Source organism: Pinus tabuliformis, chromosome J (assembly GCF_031772625.1).
Source record: "Pinus tabuliformis cultivar Carrire ecotype Pingquan chromosome J, CPIR1, whole genome shotgun sequence".
Classification (NCBI taxonomy): Eukaryota; Viridiplantae; Streptophyta; class Pinopsida; order Pinales; family Pinaceae; genus Pinus; species Pinus tabuliformis.
This window is the reverse complement of record NC_142295.1, coordinates 1,340,264,916-1,340,286,014: the sequence shown is the minus strand read 5'-3', so window position 1 is coordinate 1,340,286,014 and position 21,099 is coordinate 1,340,264,916. Positions and strand designations below refer to the sequence as shown.

At 34.5% G+C, this 21,099-nt stretch overlaps 2 pseudogenes; both read right to left on the bottom strand.

Annotated features, from left to right (window-relative positions):
* Positions 1–1,078: 1,078 nt before the first annotated feature.
* On the bottom strand, positions 1,079–3,049 carry LOC149232323 (DEAD-box ATP-dependent RNA helicase 15 pseudogene; annotated as a pseudogene).
* Positions 3,050–3,294: 245 nt separating this feature from the next.
* On the bottom strand, positions 3,295–4,207 carry LOC149232322 (receptor protein kinase TMK1 pseudogene; annotated as a pseudogene).
* Between the last annotated feature and the right edge of the window lie 16,892 nt (positions 4,208–21,099).

Sequence of the window (21,099 nt, the reverse complement as noted above, 5' to 3'; positions counted from 1 at the left end):
TGTGCAACAGTGACTTTCAGGCATAATATCTTACCTCAAGTCAAAAACTAATAATCGAGAAGAATTGTGACATATAAAGAATCATTGAAGAAAAAAATGAATAAGCAAAATGCCTTTCAAAAATAGAAAATAAAGAGAAAACACTAACATTACCCTGGATACATCAGTGTCTGATCCGAACAGGTTTCGAACATACTGGATGTTGGGGTACAGAGTTTTCTCTAGATTGCTGCCCAGCAATAGTAGATAGAGAATTTGAAATCGAAAGCCGTTAATGTTGCTGCAACTTGCAATGTATCTAAAAAATATAGTTTATATTTTTACATAACAAATGCTAAGTCATTAAGATTTCGATAATTTTTTACATAACAAATGCTAAGTCATTAAGATTTCGATAATAGGTGGCCTCCGGAGTAAGCTGAGCCGATTTTTCAAGCGTTACAGGTTCCTCTACCAATCGACCAGTTTTGTCAATATCTCCAATGTTTGTTTCCATGCTCATTTTCGCTATCAGCATAGCATGTCTAGAAGCATCAATTGCTCTTTCCTGCACATTCAATATTAATTCAGTAGACCATGGTTTAAGAGGTGGCTTCTAATCCATGTTGATCTGTGGAGTGCCCAATATAAGAATAATGAGGGATACTTTCCTTCATTATACTTTTAGATGACATTACAAAACTAAAGACATCGCAAAGGTAAAATTCAAGGTTTTGAAACCTCTTGTAATCCAACCATTGTAATGTTTGCTTTAGCAATATCCACAGCATGCTTCTGTGGAATAACATGACTACTTTCATCCAAAATCTAACTGAACATTCCTTGCAAGGGTGCAAGATTGGTTGAAGCTCCACTCAAAATAACTAGTGAGAAGGAAGCTCCTTGACGTGCATATTTCAAAGATTTTATTGTAAATTTTGGGGATATTCCAAGCATATATCTTCAATTTTGACCATTATAGACATTGATGACTCCATAATATGATCATTTTTCCCATCGATTGCTTTTTAATCGCACTAAATCCAAATTTGTTGTAAAATTTGTAGCTCAAAACATGGGTTTTTGTATAATTAGGACAAATAGAAGAAAACACGCATGGCTCTCATAGAAAAACCAAATATGTCTTAGTCGTGGATAAGACTGAAATTGTGATGGTCTGTCTACAAATGCCTTGATGGCCATTGTTCCTTTCAATTTTATGAATCTGCTGTGTTTTTATGAACAGAAAACAAAACCAGACCATGCCAAAACTGAGATGAATGAGAAGGATAATTATTGCAGACACCAGAGCAGATTTCAATGGCCATGATGGCATGTATGTTGATGCTTCTATATGTGCTGGGAGTGCCTTGATATCAACTGCAAAACGTTCTTGAACCTGCTTCAGCACATCCTCCTCTGATGAAGAAGCAGAAGAAACAAAGGTAATTGCAAGACCCTTTGTGCTAAACCGTCCAGCCCTTCCAACCCTGTGCAAATAAGTATCTGCAGACTCAGGCATGTCATAGTTGATAACAATATTAACTCTTTCAATGTCAATTCCCCTGCCTACTAGATCAGTTGCAACCAGAAGCCTCTTATTCCCCTCCTTGAAACTTTTGTATCTCATCAGTCTTTCATCCTGCTGCATTCTAGAATGAATGCAGGTACAAGGAAAGCTGCACCCCACCAGCAGCTTGGATAGCTCAGAAGCCCTTTTCACACTCTTCACAAATATAACCACCTGGTTGAAATCCAGGACATCCAACAAATCAGTCAGCTTCCTGTTCTTTTCTACCTCAGCCAGTTTTATATAGTGTTGAACTAGACCATGAAGTGTGAGCTTGGCCTCATCATCAACATATATCTCCATAGGATCCTGCATGAATTTCTTGCAGACAAGCGTGATTTCCTTGCTCAGTGTGGCTGAAAACATCATGACCTGCTTGTCATGAGGGGTCATCTTGAAAATGGCCTATACATCTCTCCTCATGTCCAAAGATTCCAGCATTTTGTCACATTCATCCAGAATAAAATGCCTAATATTTCTCAGACTGAGATCCTTGTCTTTTGCCAATGCCAGAATCCTTCCAGGGGTCCCAACAACTATTTGGGGGGATTCATTTTTTAATATTGCCTTGTGAGTTTTGATAGGCAGGCCTCCATAGAATACAACAACCTTCAATTCTTTCAGATGAGTCATAAACCTCTCAAATTCATGGCATATCTGGTATGCCAATTCTCTAGTATGGCACAAAACTAGGGCAGAGACTTGGCCTTCTGTGGGTTCGATCTGCTGCAGAGTTGAAAGCACGAAAACTATTGTTTTCCCCCATTCCAGATTTGGCCTGACAGAGTACATCCATGCCCAGAATCGCCTGAGGAATGCACTCGTGCTGAACTTCTGAGGGATGTTCAAATCCAGAGTCCACAATTGCTCGAAGGAGCTCTGGCTTCAATAGGAAATCCAACAATGCAACAGAAATGGTGGCATTAATTTAAGGACTTTGCCTTTGTAAAGGCCTGAAAATAAGCAGAAATATCCCAAGTAGAAGTAGAAGAGAAAATTGTTAATTGAAGTTAGAGGAGGAAAGGTTCTTCTAAATTTAGAAGTGCAATAAATTTGGTAGAAGAACCGGCATATGAAGTTAAGGCATATGAATAGAAAACAAAACCAGACCATGCCAAAACTGAGATGAATGAGAAGGATAATTATTGTAGACACCAGAGCAGATTTCAATGGCTGTGATGGCATGTATGTTGATGCTTCTATATGTGCTAGGAGTGCCTTGATATCAACTGCAAAACGTTCTTGAACCTGCTTCAGCACATCCTCCTCTGATGAAGAAGCAGAAGAAACAAAGGTAATTGCAAGACCCTTTGTGCCAAACCGTCCAGCCCTTCCAACCCTGTGCAAATAAGTATCTGCAGACTTAGGCATGTCATAGTGGATAACAATATTAACTCTTTCAATGTCAATTCCCCTGCCTACCAGATCAGTTGCAACCAGAAGCCTCTTATTCCCCTCCTTGAAACTTTTGTATCTCATCAGTCTTTCATCCTGCTGCATTCCAGAATGAATGCAGGTACAAGGAAAGCTGCACCCCACCAGTAGCTTGGATACAGTCAAAGGACACACAATAAACAAACCAAACGCAGAAGAAAGTCTTCCACAATTTTCAAGTATTGATATCATTATCTGATTGGATACTCAAAGTAGAAAAATAGACAGATACATTCAAACTATTCACGTTTAGTGCAAATATGTAAAATGCAAAAGGGCAACCCTTACACTACAAGGTGGGTCAGTGCATCTCAAGAACCGAACTCGAAATCCGAGACCTTGGCCCTCATGTCGTCGCCCAGAAGGATATTAGAGGGATTCAGATCTCTGTGAATGAAGCTCGTCTGTGCAAGGCTGTGCAGGTGCTCAACTCCGCGGGCGACATCGAGGGCAATGCTAAGCCTCTGTTTCCATTCTAGCGGCCTCAGCCCGGCCGCCGCCCATTCAAACAGATGCAGACTCAGCGGCCCCTGGGGCATATACTCGTACACCAGCATCTTCTCCCCGCCGTCGATACAGTACCTAAGGAGACGAAGCCGATGCGCTGCTCAGGCAGTTAAGGAGTTGCAGCTACCTCAACATAATCCAACGACTCAAGATGGCTCAATCGTCTAACATATCATCTAATGGTGCAAAGTAATGACACGTAGGGAAAGAGCAAAGTTGATTTCAGAGGGGAACGCCTTACGGCGTAAAAATTTTGTTTTCCAAAAAATTAAGATTAAAAATATTTTTTAATTCCTGAAATGGTGTTTTGTAAATGGGTTTTATAAAAATATATAAACCTCCTGATATATTAGCTATGTATTTTTCGGCCAAGTGAATAGATGTTGAGGCAAGCCATTTTCATCCTTAATTTACCTTCCTACCTTTCCCAATTTTTGATTATTGGAACTCCTTGCGCGAAATCTTCCGAGTAGGTAGGAGAATATGCCAACGATAGAAATTGGAAAAAAATCCTAAGTGAGTAATTGGGAACACTTCTGGTAGAGTTTGGTTTGGCTCAACTCTGGTACTGCTTCATATAGGAGGCTTCCCTAGAATCACACCCTAAATGGGAAAATTAAAGATCTAAATATGACGGAAAGTTTTAATGGAGTCCCATTGAGAAAGGATGAAGAAATTTGGGCTATTCCAACACCAGAATTAACAAGCATTACCCATCTTAAGTCGAATTTCATATTGGTAGTGGAATCTTTAGAAATAGAAGTATTTTCTTGTAGAAACCCTCTGGATATTGTTGAGAAAATGTGATGTGTTGTGTACCCAATATCATTGATGGCGAGTAAGGATAATCGAGGTTGTTTTACTTTCTGTTAAATATCATCGATAACATCGAGTAAGGCTAATAATGGTTGTATGAGTTTGGTAAATATCATCCATAACACCAAAATGTAAAGATTCAAGGATGATTCGTGTATGCAATCTTGAGAACATGTAACATATGTCAGATATAGTGAGAACAAATTATAATTTTTTTATAAATAGTTTATTAAGTTCACTAATTAAGAAATCATTCATATTGAAAACAAATTCTAACAAATTCCAAAGTTTATCAACTTATTCATATTGAAAACAAATTCTAACAAGTATCAAAGTTTATTAGTTAATAAATTCAACATTCTGAACGTGAGGTTTATTTGTTAATAAATTCAACATCCTAAACCTGAGGTTTATATAATTTGATTTCAATGGTGCAAAGTTATTATTCAAAAATAATTTAGTAAATAGCCACTCATAAAGGCTATAGATCTAACCATTAATTGTACCATAACAAATCCATGTACCATATAAGGTTAGCGCTAGTCTTTAAGAAAAAATATAACTAAAAATAATTTCAAGATTTATACCAAAATCTCACTTTCTTGCGTCGTTTAATTAACAAAGGTAAACAAAAAAAAACACATATTAAAGAGGAATAAAAATTATTACTCTTATGATCACTGTCGTATAAAAATAACCGCCCCATTCTTCTGCACCTTTGAAACAGGTCGCTTCCACCTCTCAATTATTAGGCTCCTCATCTCAACGGTTATCTATTTCACCGACTCACGGATAAATATCGGTATATCGAATTCCAATAAGGATTTCAAAATTTTCCCATTTTCCCTAAGAATTCATTTTTTGAATTCTTTGGAGAACCGTTTTATGTACCGTTAAATAATAACGTATAAATGATAGCTAGTGCTTTATTTAACGAGGACAATGACGGTTGATCTACACAACTTGCGATTACAAAATTTCGCAAATGAATTGTGTAGTAAGGATATTTAATGTTAACGCTATTTTCAAGAAGCATTATGGGTGTTTGTAGCCTTTAATAAAAACACTGATATTATATTAAAAAAAAATTCAATTCTCCTAATTCTCATATGTTTGGATGAAAAAGATTTTATGATAAAATACATATTTTTATTTAAAATGGTAATGGAAAATTACATTTCATTTAGTTGTGAGAAAAGTAAATTTTATGTTTATTATAAAATTTCAATTTTAATTTAGAGTTTATTTAATTTATTGCGCTGAAGGTTTTATAGTTATGAGGGTAGATTTAAGGTAAATATGTAAACTTAAATTCAAACATTTAACATGTAATGCTTAACATTTAACATTTTTAGCTTAATGTGAGCACTAAATCAATCTAATTATTATTATGTATAAGTACAATATATATCTAAAATATAAAGAGAATAAGTATGGTAAATAAATAAAAATATAAATACGCTGGAGGTATAGCAAATAAATAAAACCTCTTTTTATACTTACTCCAAATGTATAGTAAATAAATAAAAATATAAATAAACTAGTGTGGTTAATAAATCAAAGTTGTTTTTATATTTAGTCCGTAACGCTCTTTACATTTAAAGAGACTCAAAAAAGAGATTTTATTTAGCTGAAGTCTATGGGCCAAATACCATATTTATAAAAGAGGTATGATAAATTAATTAAACTAGAGGCATGCTAAATAAATAATTCTATTTTTTCCATAATTCCTTTTATATTTAAGAACACTCAAAAAGCAGGTCTTAATTGGATGAAGCATATGGGCCAAATTATTATTAATACCATGCAAAAAAACACATTATCAACCCTAATAATCATATTAATAAAAATAAAAATGGCACATGGTATTGACCCATGGTATTGAGAACCAATGGTATTGATCCATGGTATTCATGTAGAATGTAGCTTATTTAAAGGGGGATTAAACTAGCATAGATCCATCTTTACTGTAGATCCTCATATGAAAACTAGCATAGAGTGAAAAAAGATTTGAGATTTGAATATCAAAACTAGCATAGAGTGAAAAAGGATATGAGATTTGATCCCTCTGAGCGATAGATCCAGAGTAAAAATAGATCTATGCTGGTATTATGTATAATGATACAATATGAACTTAATATGGCTCAAATTTTGTTTTTTGAAAAAATTAAAATTAAACATATTTTAATTCAATTAATTAGTTGATTTCATTAATTAAATTAATACACTATAAATTATTTTAATTTTTGAATGAACTTGTTGTTTGTAAATTGATTATTTAATAATATAATAGAACACACAAGTAAAATTTTAACAACTCATTTTCAAGTGAGTGAATAGATGCCTTGGAGGCAAGTAATTTTCATCTTCAAATTTCCCTTCCTGTCTTCTCCAAGTTTTCATTCTGGGCACTCCACCTAAATCTGAGTGGGAAGGAGAAGATGCACGTGATAAAATTTGGAAAAGAGGCCCAAGACAACTTTCTTCTAGAACTTGGTCTGGTGCTTTAGCCCTTGAACTACTTCAAGCTAATTATTCTTGTATGAGGAGTTGGGTAAAGTTAGAGACTATTCATAGTCGAACTTATAGTGTGTGGTTGCATGTGAAATTTCTTTAGGCAAGTGGCTAGTTAGAAAATGTTAAATGCCTTTCACGGGATTCATTGTAATCATCAAAATTGTGTATGATCAATAAAATAACAAAAACCCATGTATTTAGAGTGAATTTTATATTTAAACTTCTCTGCCTTTCCATCAAAAGCTTCTTTTTTATGACATAAATGGGCCAGATATGATATATTAAGGATGATACTTGAGGAAAACCAAAAATTTGGTTGGGTGTTAAGGAAGAAGCCAGTGAAGTGGCATAATTTACAGAGAAGGCTACAACATAAGCAAATAAAGTGGCTGATGGAAAAACTCAGAGAAGGTGAGTTGGAAATGGAAGTGTCCATTTGTGAACCAGAGCAAGATGAAGTTCTGGGTGAAGATGAAGATGAAGACTTGAAGACTGAAACTTCAAGATAGACCAAAGAGTCACATGATTTTAAATCTAATAATTTGGGTATGTTTGTAGATGAAACATGCGAAGAAGGAAAATTTGTTGATATTGTTGTAAAGGAGGAAGAAGACAGGCATAATCTAAATTATGTTCTGAAACAGGAAGTAGAGAAGCATATGAAGAAATAATGTGAAGGACTTGATGAGATTGAAGAGAAGTCCATTGAAATATTTCTGAGTCATGTAGAGGAATTGAAACGACAGGAGGACTTGGTGATTGAATCATCAAATGAGATCATGAGCTCTTGTGGTTTTACCACTGACAAGTTGTGTGTGAATGCAGGTATTGGAGAAGACAAGCCATCTTATGGCACTATCTTAAATGAAACTAAAATTTTCCAAGTAAAGTATGATGATGATTGTCTTTCAAATGTAGATCAAGTTAAGTTATTACAGTAGAAGGAGTTCATAAATTCCTTGCTTAGTGGAAAAAATATCTTCAGTAGAGGTGACACAGTTATGTCTTATGATAAGGAATTTGCTATTGATGAGGACAAAGAGGAATTGATTTTATTAAATGGCCAAAGGGAGAGTGGTGGACAGACATCTGGAACAATCATAGAGATGGAGGATCAAAATTTTATTCTAATCAAGAATGAAGAAGTAGTGTCAAAAAGAAGTTATACTTGTGACAGAGAAGGAGATAGTGAGGATTGTACAAAGCTTTTAGAAGAAATTTCAAGTGAGATGGCAAATTTAGGGCATGAGGTAAGTCTTTTGGAGGAAAGGCTAGAAAACCAAAAAGTAAGTGTTCAGGATGTAAAATCAGAACTGAATGAGAATGAAGAAGTTCACTGCAACAAAAAAGGACATGAATACATTATTAAAATAGATGGTATGGAGGAGAAACTAGCTGATGGTCTTGCGAATTCTATTGAGAATTCAAATGAGCATACTGATGTGTTGACAAAGGAGGAAGAATTAGAGAAGCATGCTGATGTGTTGCCAAAGGAAGAAAAGGCACAGAAACCTTATGATTTTTATTTTTATAATTGTTTGGTAAGTGCAGGTTTAGTTTCATATGCTAGAGAAAATTTGGCACAGATAAGCAGCCAAATAAAAATGAAAGAGGAAGATTATGTGGAAGTATTTAATGCATGGAACAGAGATGTTAAATTGCTGGAGAGAATGTTGGAAAGCCAGGATTTAATACAAAAAAGAAATAGCCATGAAAGAGGGTAAGGATGAAAGGGAGACAGAACCAGTAAGAATGGTAGAACAAGTCAGAACGAGAGAACAAGTAAAAATAAGCGAAGAAGAAGTAAGCGTAGGATAAATGGTAAGTGATAGAATCTGACAGCTTCAAAGTCAAGAACAAAAGTTTGAATAGTTAGTAGACAGCAGCAACAAACTGAAGCAAAGAGAAAAAGATAGCGGTAAGTGGCAGAGTATGGAACAACATAAGGATGTGCTGGAAATAGAGATTGAAGAATTACGGTAGTTGAGGATAAAATAGTCTATATGGAGGAGATTGATAGCAATAGGAAGAATGATCAATCATAACTTGAACCTGATCCACAAGGAGAGGAAGGTGAAATAGAAGACAATTGACATACAACAACAGCAAAGGTGCAGAGCATTTAAACAACTACAAACTAAAGTTTGGGACGCTGGAGGTCTCCTATCAATACATGAAGACACATGATCAGGAGATCATGAATGTTTTCTATTTTGGTAGTCTAATGCAAGACCATTGACTTGAAACTATCATTGTATTTTGGTGGACATAGGGGGTCTTGTATTTTCAAGGAAGTTGGACTCCTATGTATCTAATTATTAAAGTTTTGAGTGGTTAAAGTAGGAATTAATTAGATAAGTGTGAGGATATTTGTAAATGGTCTCAAGTGTAGGAGAACATGAGTGATTAATGATGATGAGAGGGTTGGAAATCAATTGTAACTCTTATAGGTCTCATGATTTAAGGAACTAGAGAGGATTATTAGGGATAAGTAGGAGTTAAAAGTGGATTTAGAAGATTTTCAAGAGTTAGTTCAACAAATTAAAGATCTGAACCAGAATTAGTTCAACATAACCTTTTATATAAATGTAATTCTAAAAGGCATAGAGAGTCAGTAGTTAGAGAAATAGTTAGTGAGTGAGGGAGTCATTCAGTCAGATTGTAAGCCTACGGGTAGGAGAAGAAAGGCCACTGATATAGAAGATCAGGCCGAGAAGGAACTTCACTGTGTAAATACATGTTTATTAATACAAACGACTCAATTCTGAGTTCATGTGTGTGTGTTGAGTAATTGACATGTTGATTGTGTATGATTTTGAGTTATTCTGCATAACTTAGGTTGCAGGTGCATAATCATAGGTGGAATACAAAGAAGAGTGACTAAGAGGTGTTACGTCTTTACACCCACCGACAACACAGGAGGAAGCATAAAGGTGCGAGTGGAGATAAGTTAAGGAGGAAGTTGTGATGCAGAAGAGATAAAGACCAAAACCCTAGAGAAAGCCAAAACCACAAAAGAACACTAAAGAACAACATAAAAGCAAAGTAAAGAGGTGATTAGTAACGACAGCAGGGGTAGAAAGTACAGGACGCCTTGATCGCAGTTGAAGGTGTTATACTCCTATAGTTATAGGTGTCATATTTCATGATTGACTGATTGAGCTCTGTAATATGTTCATACCTTTCCTCGTTGTAAAGGTTTCCATATTATCAAAAAAATAAAAAAAATAAAAAAATGTAAAGAGGGTGTACCCTGAAAGAAAAATCAAAGGTTAAAAAAAAAAATGGTCAAAAGAAAAAATGAAAAGAAATGAACCCCAAACAAAAAGACCAGGAAAGTGTGCAAGTCCAAATGCCACTACTATTTCATTTTCTGCAAATAAAGCATCATGTATAGCTTGTTGAACTTTTTCCACAATTGATGAATGGCTAAACAGCTTAATCTTGGCCAGTTCATGTTTTAATTTTATGTTTTAGAGATAGAGAATAAAAATCTGTCCAAACTATTTAATCTTGGCAGATAAGTAGATTGGTAGAGAAACAAAGGAGCTCAACAGTTTAATCTGAGCCCTTGGATGTAATAAGTGCAGACTTAGGTAGGATTCCCATGAAAAGAAAAAGAATATTTATAAGGGTTTGCTAGTCTAAGTGCGCCCAAAGTAAAAGAAGAAAAAATGTTAGGCAAAGTAGGCAGGGTAAGTAGATTGTTGTTGCAGAATGAGATTTGTGATGGATTCTGTTTCTCAAAATGTGTGTTAACTTACACTTCTATGCATGTTGGTATTATATATGTCATTTCGGTTTCTGAATGAGAGAGATTCCGAGCAGATATTCTCAATGTCATTATGGAGGGAGATGGAGAGAGATTCCGAGCATATATTATATATGTCATTATGGTCGATATATTTCATTTCTTCCAGTCATGACTCGAGATATGTGTCATACCAGATTCATGACTGATATGGGCATATGTCATTTCTTACATGACCAGAGAGATGCTCCTGAGAGAAGGAGAGATATTCATGACTGATATGGGCATATGTCATTTCTTACATGTCTCAATAGCCAAAATCCACAAGTGCTATGGCAGACATTTTTGGAGCAGCTCAAGCGTGGCATGTCTAACTCCCATTCATATCCTTCCCTAAATCACTTACTAATCTACCCAAAGGTATTAAGATCTGCTTAATATCCTTAAAATCACTCATGTCATCTTTTTTTATCAAAAGCCTAAGTAAAACCCCATTTTTCACTTAGGGAAGTGGACACATTTCTTGTATAAACCCTTGCATTTCCCCTTTTTCCTAAGTTTCCAACACTATAAACTTGGCACTCGATTCATTTTTTCATATTAACTATTAACTTTATTATATAATTCCCTTTTGTAATTGTTCCCAAATCCCGTAATATGTATATAAAATAAAACCCCGCATTACTACATATCCTGCCCCGGTTTAATTATTAACCATATCACTGTTTAAAAATGGGAATTAATGGTTCATCTGGAGCTTATTAATAACCCACCGCACACAACATTGGGATTTATTAACCTTTGGTTAATTAATAACCGTACTCACCCCGCCGACCAATCAAAACCTACCCTGATGCATTAAAAAAACATATTTTATTTTGTCGGGCCCGTAGTGATTAACCGTCCTCCATCTCCAATCATCGCCCGTCGTCCAATCATCGCCCTCGCATCCGACGGCGGATATCCATTTTGCACCCCCTTAACCCCCACAAGTTAACATTCTGCCATCTCCGCTAAGCGCCCACCGTTCGATCAGCCGCTCCACATCCAATGGCTGATAACGATTTTTCTAGCCCCCCGATCGCCGAAAGTTAAGCCGGGAGGAAACGGTGGTTTTCGTCCCATACCAGGGACACGTGTCGACCACCCACCGTGTTCACTGCCCCTCCGCCCGAAACTGCCCAAGCCCAAAAGCGGTGTGGGGAAAACCGCGTACTGCCCTCTCCTTGCTGACGTCATCTGTTGACGCCAGCTGTCCTTTGCCAACATCACTTGCCATGTCACCATCTGTACTTCCATGTCACCTGCCACGTCATCCATCCCATACCCCCGCTAACGTCATGCTGATGTCACCCGTCCAAAAAATCAAATTTTCCCGCCAAAAATATTTTTGTTCAATAAAGGGTAAAGAAAGTCATTTTTGATAGTTTTCGCTGCAGAACAGTGCTCCAAGCATGCAATCGACCGACTCTATACCTGGTTCTCGACTATCTCCCAACCATGAAAACTCCAGCAACGCGCTCCCTGACTGCTGACCCTCCATTTTACAGTTTTCTTCCTCTTTATACATGTCAAAACAGCGCTGAGAGACTTCTGAGCTTACAAAAGCGAGAAACAAGGATACTTGCTGCCCCAGCCAGTGTACCGTCAGAGACTTGAAAACCAGCAGAGAAAGGCAGTGTGAAGACACATTAGCAGTTCCATTTTGCTGAACAGGGTGAGCGGGGTCAGTTCAACATTTAATAGGGTACAAAACAAGTCAAAGAGTATCAGAGGAGTCATAAAGAGTATCAGTGCAGAATTAAAGGCAAGTCAGATCGGAATTAAAGAGTTTCAAGAGCTGACTAAGCGAGGCAGATCAGAAGTTAAAGAATAGTTAATGCAAACAGTCGGCACAGAGCTACTACTGGACACCTGCAAGCCGAACCCTAAAGAGCCAGCCTCCAGCGCAACATCATGTTATCTTCCTTGAGCCACTTCTATGTTACTTGTAAATTACGTTAGTTTAAAATCTAGATATTATCTAAGAGCTTTTATGAGACATCCTGTTGTATATATTTTTGTTGTATAAACAACCCCTTCATCAGAGTTTTGAAGAGGTTGGGTATGTGTAGATTTTCTAGACTTTGCTGTAATACTGAACTTTGGAATAAAAAGTTGTTGGAATCAAACTATTGTCTGGCCTACTGGATGAGGAATTGAAGCAGAGGACCTGTCACAGAATTCTTGAATCAACCTCTGGATCAATAAGTCCCTTATAACTTGTGTTTTACAGTTTTCTTGTTTACTATATCATCTGTGTTTCATGATCTGAATAGTAAAGAAAAAGGATAATTCAGAATTTGCTTAGCTGCACTCTATTTTCAGTCTTTATTATTCTCTGTGTTTTCTTAAGAATTAGTATAAACAATGAATTCTTAATTGCTCCTGTTTCCCCTGATTCTTTCATGTTGAGTATTTGCTAAGGAATTCTTAATTGCTCCTTAACACTAATCATCCATTTCCCCTCTGTCAATATGATGAAGGATTCTTAACTGCCCTTCACCCATTTGAGTCCATTCCATCTGATTCCAGCCTTTAATTGTTCCATGTTTGACTACCTTGCTCTGTGATGCCATCTTCTGTTAGAAACCAAATCCAAGAAACCATCCTCCTTTTTTACTCCATCATGCCCAATGGAATGAACTCTTCAGTTTTGCCTCACTGTTCTATTGAATCTCACCACCCAAACTCAAAACAAAACCCTTGTACTTCACAACTAACCTAATACCTTTAAAAACAAAGCTAAATCATAAAGGGAGATGCAGATTGGCTAGAATATGTATCTAAAAGATTGGTCTGTGGTTACCTCGGCCGTATTCCCTTTCTTACAACTTTTGGGAACAACCTGAGTGATAACACAAGGCCTGCAATTGTTATTAGCCCTCGATCCCAAATCCAAATGCTTACGTCATAAACAACTACAGGGGTTGAGACCTTGATAATCCGCGTGCTTGTTGAAGACACGCAGACCGTCAGATCAAATGATTAAATCAAGCGCGCCTTGATCAATCGGTGTAGGATGGTGATCAGATTGTTTTGGTGATCAGGACAAGTGATGGTTGTTAGATCTGGAGAGAGAAGATGAATGGCGGAGAGTGAAAGTCAACGTGGGTCGAAACTGCTGTCCAATTGGTGACTTGTTGTTCAATTGATGAAGTGATGTTCAATTGGCGAATTGTTGTTCAATCGACGAAGTGTTGTTCAATTGGTGAATTGTTGTTCAATCGGCGAAGTGTTGTTCAATTACAGATTGTTGTTCAATCCTGAGTGTTGTTCAATTACGGATTGTTGTTCAATCCCGAATGTTGTTCAATAGCTGTTCAATTGACGAATTGGAGAGGAGCGGACCCGAAAAGGTTATAGGCGTGATTTCATTCCATTTGAAGTCCGATTGTGTTATCACATATTGCATGTGAGAGGCGATGAAGTCACACGTTGGTACGATGCGAAATTGCGAAAGCCATTGATCTGGTGGATGAAATCAATGGTGGAAAAGGGCGATTGCATGTCGCAAGTCGGGAGTTCTAAATACACACTCTATTGAGTCCTTTGAACTCCGGGATTGCGATAAAGGGTGAGTTGGCACATAAAATAGAGTTTGGTCAATATGCGCGGGTATAGAGTTAACCACAATGTTATAAAGGTTTAAGCGTTGAGCTATAGAGTCTCGATTAAAGGATTGACTAAGGGACAGACTGGATTGTATCAAATAATTTCGCATGAGATTTAGGGGCCTTGAACCTTAAGTAATGAAGGTTTGACCTGACTCAGATTCTCTTCCTGAGCTCAGTCTTTTGGCATCTCTCTGGTTCTCTCCCGTGGAAATTAAGTTCCTCTCAAATTGTGTTATATAAAGAACATATTTAAAACATAATCTACTAAATATCGAATATTTAATCTAATTGATCCAATTCCTAATGGTTGAACTTCAAATTTATCAGAAAAATATACAACACCATCAACATTATCACCAAAACTTTCAAAAAGAACTTTCTGAAATGTCATATGATATGTAGCAGCTAAATCTAATATCCAATTATCCTCCCATGAAGAAAATGCAGTATTAAAAGCATGATCAATGTTGAAATTTCAATGACCAGCTATATAATTAGAAGATACATTTTTTCTTTTTTCTTTTGTGAGAATGTGGCTTCTATTTCTTTTGATTAATTTGGTTTTTTTTTTTTTCATTATTAACCCTCTCCCATGGAACCTTGCAATTAATTGAAATATGACCAGTTTTGGCACATCTATAGCATATGATATTTGGTTTACTAGATTGGAAATTCTTCTATGTTTGGTTATTTTGTTGTTTATCACCTTGGTTGTTGTTATTCATGCCTCTAAAATTTCTTCTACCTCAGCCTCTGGGATTCTTGCCACCTTTGAGAGATTCACATTGTGATTTATGTTCCTTTTGTGCATGGCACAAGGTTTCCATATTTAAATTAGAAACAAACTCTTTCTTCCCAAAAGCCTTTTCTTTTTCTCTAATTCTATTCACTTGTTTATGAAAACTAATGTCCTTTAATTACCCACTAGCTTGGTGAGATTCTAAGTAGTGGGAATACACAGGGTGCAAGGCTTTAATGAAAGAAGTTAACTATAAGTCTACTTTAACACTTGTGGCTTCTATAAGAGAAAATCACGTTAATTCCAAAAACCAATCTCATTGGATCGTAGTCCTTCATCTCTAAATTAAATCACTTTAACAAAAATTGAATAATCTCTAATTCTGAATGTGAATCATTTAATTCCTTTAATATCTCCAATGCTTCAAATGTTGTCTTACGTGAATGAATATATTTCCTTACTTCTTCTAACACTGATGCTTCAATCATAACATTTACTTTCTTATTCTTAACTTCCCGAATGGCACGTTGTTTTTAATCTTCTCGATCTTCTACTGCAATTTTTTTTTTTTGTCTTTCTCCCCTGGAAGAACATCTTGCCACCAATCATTAAAAACCAATGCATTCTTTAGAGTTCTTATCCATTTTGGTTAATTTCCTTTCCAAAAAGGATAACTCCAACTAGAGAAATTATGGATTTCATTTTTATAAAAAAAGATACTAAAAAAACCTTCAATTTTTTTAAATTTAGGTCATTGTTTAACCGGCCAACTATTAAAAAAATATATCATGAGGTTGTGTACGTAACTTGTATAAGAAAAAAGTAAAGCAATGATCCTAAATTAGCCTATCAAAACTTGTTCTAGATATATGTATAGTGGCCCCACCAACGGTAATATATGTCGGTGTTGAACCAAAAAAGAATCGTATCAAAAACTTAATTAACCCAAAATTAATTAACAATCCTCGCAACTGCGTGTGCACTTAACGACCAAATTGAATCAATCGTCTAGATTGGCTCCAACGGATCCAACGATATACGACGGCACAAGGCTTGCCGAATCTTAACGAAGTAAGTGGTCCCGGGGATGATTTTGACAAAACCGTTCAGCACGTAAATTAACAGCTCTAATTAATTATGGGACCACCCAAGCTGGTTTTAAATACTCCAAAACACTAGTCCTCCGCACTGTCAACAACGCCAGGTCACCATGCGCCAACTTCTCAAACCACCATACATCCTCCACCTCGACCACATGAGGAACACGTCGATATCAATGGAGTTCAAACCAGACATAATGGATGAGTACTTCGGTGCTTTCCAAACCTCGCGCTCTGATACCATTGTACAGGCTCATTAAACTCCACAGTAAAATAATTATTTCAATAAGTGAAGTCATTTAGCATTTATAAAAACACAGGATGTTTACCAGATCACAACCATCTGGTAGTTTTGGTAACCATAAGAAAACATATCTAAACTAATAATGTACAATATCCCAAAAAATTAGTTAACAACGAATTTTGTAAATAGCCATTCTATAAAGATTTAATTGTTAATTGTTGAAATCATGATATTTTGACTAAATTTTCATAAGAAATACTATAAAAAGTCATATAAATATTAAAATTTTCATAAACAATTTGTATTCTATTAGAATCAATTTCAAAAATTAAACGATAAATTATAAAAAAATTAAACTAAAAAAATATCATATTAATTTTTAATGTTATAAAAAAAATTATAATATTAATTATTATAAAAAATTGATAAATATTTACCATTTGTAAATTATAAATATATAAAAAAATTAAAATTAAATGATATAATAATTTGATCTTTAGAAATATATATTAATCTATTTTTCTCTCATTAGGACAAAGATTCATTCTATTTGAGCACTACTAAATGGATCTATTAACAAATAGATACCCCATTTAAGATTAGGGTTCACATTGAGAATGGATCACATTTTTTGAAAAAAATACAACATAAAATAATTTCAATATTTATACGAAAGTCTCACTTGGTTTAATTTAATGAGCAAATACAAACTAAAAAAATAATACTCTAATCCCAGCTGAGGATAAAAATGACCATGGATTTCGATCCAATAACCGCCCAATTCTTCTACAACTTTGAAACACGTCGCAAATTATGCTTATAAAAAAAATAAAATAAAAATTATAATAAATAGAGGATGCACGATTCTTCGGCTCAACGGTTATCTTTGGAAATGAAATGAGGATGGACGGTACTTCAAGTCAACGGTTATCTATTTCAGAGACTCACCGATAAATAACTGTATATCCAATTCCAACACGGATTTCAATTTTTTTTGACAACGATTCATTCCTTGGATAACAGTTAAATCTTTTTGTGTCTGCCTAGATAATAACGCATAAAGTATTGCTATCCTCTGCTTTCTTTTTCTTTTACGGCCTATCTACACAATTTGGGATGTCAAACTTCCTACACTTGCGGATGAGGTTATATAATGTTATCCTTACTTTCGAGAAACATAATACAATGTTATTAAAATAAACTTGATTTCTCAAATGTTTTGATGGAGAAGATTCGGATGAGGTTATATCATGTTATCCCTACTTTCGAGAAACATAATACAATGTTATTAAAATAAACTTGATTTCTCAAATGTTTTGGTGGAGAAGATTTTATAATCAAAAATATTTTTTATTTAAAGCTCCTATGTAAAACTACTTATCATTTAGTTACAACTAAATGAAAAGTAAATTTTAAATTGTAATTTATTAAGTTCAGTGATTAATGAATTATTCATTTTGAATGTAGATTCCTAAATTTATTTATTAGTTAAGAAATTTAACCTAACAAATGTGAGCTATGTTTAATCAACAAACACAAACTAAAAACACCTATTATAAAAATGAAATGTATTACACTCATGATCTAAACTTTTCCATGGATTTACGTCCAATAGCCCCCAATTTGATTTAGATCCAATAAACCACCGATTCTTCCGCACTTTTGAAACATTTCGCCTTCGACTCTATATGAATAGACAATAAAACACATAGGACACTTTTCAATAATTTTATCGTCTATGCAGTGAGACCATGGGGTTTTAATTGTCATCACCTTTTAGTCAATGGAAAAAGATTGAGCTTGGAAACATGGGCATCAATAGCAGCTGGATAAAGAGAAAATTCCGAAGTTCCCATAGGATTATAAGGACAATTGCTCGTTCATTTTCAACCAGTTCAAACACAAAATAGATTAAAAAATATTCCAACTTCACCCCTTTTAGGCCAGCGATATTTTCGCAGATATATATAATAAATCTAAGCATTCCATATCGAAATCAATCAAAGTTGAACAATTATTATATTTGCAGACCATGGGAGCCCACTGCCCTCAATTTTTCTCTCTGCACATTCACTAACCACGACTCTGTGGTGATCACGTATTTTCCTCTCTCTTTCCCTGTTCCATCTCCATGTTGACTGAGCTTGACTTTGTACTGCGTGTGGATTTTCCTTTTTCCTTCGGTTTCACATTGGCATCCACTATGACAAATTGCTATAAATCCCAATCCACAGGGGAAGGAGGTGGCGGTCTTGGAGCAGAGGAATCAATGGCAAAAGCCCAGAATCATAGGCATTCATATGCATTGTGCCCATATCCAATTCCAATACGGATTTCAAATTTTTTCACAAGGATTCATTTTTTGAATTCCTTAGATAAAAGTTGAATTTTTTTTGTGCAACGTTAAATAATAACCCCTAAAGGATGGCTATCCAAAAGATTCTCTCTCTACACAACTTGCCATCGCAAAATTCCTACACTTTTGTATGATTATAACGAAGATTACTTAAGGTACCCTATTTTCAGGAAATATAATGAGCGTTTATGGCTTATAATAAATATAATGATATTTATTATAAAAAAAAATTGAATTCTCAAATATTTTTTATTTAAAATTTCACATGGAAAAACACTCTTTTATTTAGTTGTGAAAAGTGAATTTTAAGTTGTCATTATAAAATTACATTTTAAATCGAAATATATTTAATTTATTTATATTTCGCATAGTAATAAATGATATTATGTAAATGTGATATACGTAAAAAGTTTGGTTTTTGTAAATAATAAAATTAAATATATTTTTCAATTTATTTAATTAATTAAATTAGTATTATATAAGTTATTTTATTTTGAGTTAGGTCTCTGAGAATAACCATATTTGTCAACGTTTCAAATCTCAAACTCTCAATAGGGATTCATCATAAGATAATTATTAAATGATTATAGAAAGAGAGTTTAGTGAGAAAAAATAAGATAAATGAAAATTTTTAGTAATGGATCTAAGAAGAGATAAAATTATGTTATGGACTTATGTTGTGGAAAATTGATAATCAAAAGATTGATGATAAAGAGCAAACTATAGAAGACAACATGTGGCAGCAATACACACAAAAACTCTTTTTTTAGAAGCAAAAGACATGAATTGACAATCTAAAATGATTTTCTATGTTTTCATGATAATCGAATATATAACAATGGAAGAGTCGGAAAGACAAATGAAGAGACTCCTCAAGTTGGAGCCTACAACAAAAGGACAAAGATGAAGCAATTAGATGATACAAGATCTAGAAGAACAAAAAAAAATCTAGTGCAAGAGTTGATGTCAAAGTATTTGAGTCATTGTTAGCCTAGATGAAACTTAAGACCAGCATGCATGTTTAAGTTATGTTGATTCATAGTTATATTGTCCTCCATAATTAAAGGGTAGTGTTGGATAAAATTACTCTCTTCAAAGGGGGCCACTACCATAACACCTTCAACCTTAAAGGGCAATTATGAAAATAGATTTTGTATAATTTGAAATGATAATCTACACAAGATGTATGCATAGTCAGTCTTGTAAAGAAATTGTAGCTGCATATTCTGTTACAGTAGTAGTTGTGTAGTTTCCTTAAAAGGGAACTTATGGAAATAGATTTTGTATAATTTGAAATGATAATGGATTACGGAAATAGATTTTGTATAATTTGAAATGATAATGGATACAAAATGTTTGCATAGTTGATTTTGTAAAGCAATTGTCGCTGCATATTCTGTTGCGGTGGTAGTTGTGTAAACTTATGTCTCAGAGTGTTTTTTAGTAGTTTTAGCTACGTGTTGTTTTGTGTCTTTCAAATTAAAGGTAAAAAAATCTAATTATAACGAATGGAGGATGGGAAATCCTGCAACTCTAATAGTTACTATTACAAATTAATGGAGGATGGACGTTCCTTCAAGTCAATGGTTATTTATTTCATGGACTCACCGATAAAGATGTGCATACCCAATTCCAATAAGGATTTCAAATTTATAAAATTTCTCACTTTCTGATTATTATAATGAAGGTTATATAATTTTAAACCTATTTCCAAGAAACATAATGGTATTTATTGCAGGTTTGGATAGACATGATTTTATCATAAAAAATAACTTATTTTCAACCAACATGTTTGTTTTTATTCTCTTTAATAAAGATAATTATATTGTATTAAAAATAAATAAAAATTATTTTTCATTTAGCTATGAAAAGTAAAGCTTAAGGTGTAATTATAGAATTATCATTTAAATTTAGAATATATTTAATTTATATTTTGTATAATGATTAATAATATAACGTGAACTTGATATGTCTAATTTTTTATACATAAAAATTAAGAATAAACTTATTCTTTAATTCATTTAATGAATTGAATTAATATAATATAAGATATTTTAGTTTTTAAATAAAATGGTAGTTTTTATAATTAATTATTTAAAAATGTCGCAAAACAATTTCGTGAAATATTAACTATCCATTTGTAGGCGGACTGAATAATTGCCAAGTAGAAATTTTCATTCTCAAATTACCCTTCTGCCTCCAAATTTCCATTCATGGCCATGTTCGCTCCACGTGAAATCATTTGAGCAAGGAGGACAAGATGCCCGGGATAGCAATTGGAGAAGAATCCAAGACAATAATGGGGAACAATTTAGCTCTTGACATATTTGCTTCTACCTATAGGCTTCTCTTGGATTGCATAAATGCATAAACTGAAGATCGGGATATGACTGAAAGGTTTAGTGGACTCACATTGGTCAAGGCTGAAGA